A 204-nucleotide genomic window follows, 5' to 3' on the forward strand; every position below is an offset into this window, starting at 1 on the left:
AAAGGAGGTGGTGCAGAAAGAGGTCACTAAGTTACTAGAGGCTGGGATTATTTATCCTATTTCTGATAGCCCCTGGGTGAGCCCTGTTCAAGTTGTCCCGAAGAAGGGAGGCATGACAGTGGTTGACGTTAGGATTTTTTGCCAGTAAAGAATTTCATAAAAACAGTCGCGTTGTAGATATAGTCTCTAAACCGACAGAAATCC

This window comes from Arachis duranensis, chromosome 8 (genome assembly GCF_000817695.3).
Source record: "Arachis duranensis cultivar V14167 chromosome 8, aradu.V14167.gnm2.J7QH, whole genome shotgun sequence".
Lineage (NCBI taxonomy): Eukaryota > Viridiplantae > Streptophyta > Magnoliopsida > Fabales > Fabaceae > Arachis > Arachis duranensis.